Genomic DNA, 1,966 nt, shown 5'->3' with positions numbered 1-1,966 from the left:
AATCCCCTGCTGCCAGAAGATTTTCTTCCTGGGAGGTGTTTCCCTGTCACTTCTCAGACACCCTATCCCAACCTCTGTGCACTCTCCTCAGCTCCACAGAAACCTGCCTGCTTGCCGGGCACCGGCTGGGCCCATGTTCCTGTTGCAGGTGGAAAAGGGCAGGTTAGAACAACCCTGCTGGATCCAGCAAAGGTGATGCTGGTGCTGTCCACAGGCAGAGGATTAGCTGAAGGCACTTTAGGTGGCTCCTATCAGACCAACTGATCACTCCAATTCACAGCTCAGGAGTCTCAGGGACTTGTTCCAGCAGGACAGCTCCTTTTCCATTTCTCCCCCCAAATTCCCTAAGACTAGGAAACAGAAAACATAGACTCTGGAAAGCTCCTTAACTTTATAGCAATCCCTGCTTTGATCTTCCCCTTGAAAAGTGCCTTCGGAAACATCCTGGGGGACGATCTGGAGCTGTGAGCTGCCCTGACCCACACAGCACCCTCTTGCCAGCAGAAGGACCCTGCAATTCTGTGAACTGTTTCTTCCACCCACAGCTTCTCCCCACTCTGCTGTTACAGTTCCCCAGGCAGGCTGAGTCCTTACCCTGACCGGGGGCAGAGTCCCTGCCCCAGCACACAGCCCCCCACGGTGCAGGGACCCTGCTCAGAAGGACAGCCCTGGGCACCCCTGGCTGCACACCCACCTTCACACTCTGCAGCCATCCCCAGGTGAAGGCAGCTGACATGCCCTGTCCCTCTGAGGGTGCAGCAGGGAAGCTGTGCTCCAAAGCACGGCCTTTTTCTCTGCACTGCAGAAACTGTGAGAGTCCCTCTGACAGATCCCATAGGCTGTGGGATGTGCCAGCTTTAGGAGCTCATTCCAGGAACCACAGCTGCATTGCCCTGCAGCCAGAGACTTACCCTGTGAAGGGCTGTCAAGATTTTTCTCCAGGTCAGCTCTCCTCTCTCCTCCCACCCCAGACTGCCTTTAACCTCTGTCTTCCTTCCCTCCTCTCCCCTCGGTGCCTCAGCCCTGCTGTGCTTTGCAGAGGAGCTGCTCCTGGGCAGAGCTGTCTCTCGGCAGTGCTGCCTGCTTGCCATGAGCTCCCTCCAGCCCAGGAGCCCAGCCCAGCTCAGCAGCAGAGGGCCAGCCCAAGGCAGCCCTTTCTCTGCCCCCTCTGGGCTCCCTCCAGGTGTCCCTGGGGCTCCAGGGGAACCTGCTGCGAAACAGGCTGAGGCAATCACTGATGTTCCATCCCTCAGCTGGGGAGAGCCACTTCTTTCAGCAGCGACATTTCTCCCATCTGAAAGAGTGAGGTCTAAGAATCATTTTTCTTTCTCCCATTTTTAGACATGAAGCACATGACACTGGGGTTTCCACACCTATGCCTACACGTCCTTGTTTCAGCTGGGATGGAGTTAACTGTCTTCCTAGTAGCTGGTACAGTGCTATGTTTTGAGTTCAGTATGTGAAGAATGCTGATAACACTGATGTTTTCAGTTGTTGCTCACTAGTGGTTAGACTAAAGTCAAGGATTTTGCAGCTTCTCATGCCCAGCCAGGGCACCTGACCCAAACTGGCCAACAGTGTATTCCATACCATGGGACGTCCCATCTAGTTTAGGAACTGGGAAGGGGGGGGGCAGTGATCTGGCCGCTCAGGGACTGGCTGGGTGTCGGTCGGCGGGTGGTGAGCAATTGCCCTGCGCATCATTTGTACATTTCAATCCTTTTATTACTACTGTTGTCATTTTATTAGTGTTATCATTATCATGATTAGTTTCTTCTTTTCTGTTCTATTAAACCGTTCTTATCTCAACCCAGGAGTTTTACTTCTTTTCCCAATTTTCTCCCCCATCCCACTGGATGGGGGGGGAGTGAGTGAGCGGCTACGTGGTGCTTAGTTGCTGGCTGGGGTTAAACCATGACACTACAGTTTCAAAATTCTGTTTTTTCCTCTCCACCTGCCTCTACTC

This window comes from Buteo buteo, chromosome 31, assembly GCF_964188355.1.
Source record: "Buteo buteo chromosome 31, bButBut1.hap1.1, whole genome shotgun sequence".
Classification (NCBI taxonomy): Eukaryota; Metazoa; Chordata; class Aves; order Accipitriformes; family Accipitridae; genus Buteo; species Buteo buteo.
The sequence above is the reverse complement of the archived record's forward strand: the minus strand, read 5'-3'. Positions refer to the sequence as shown.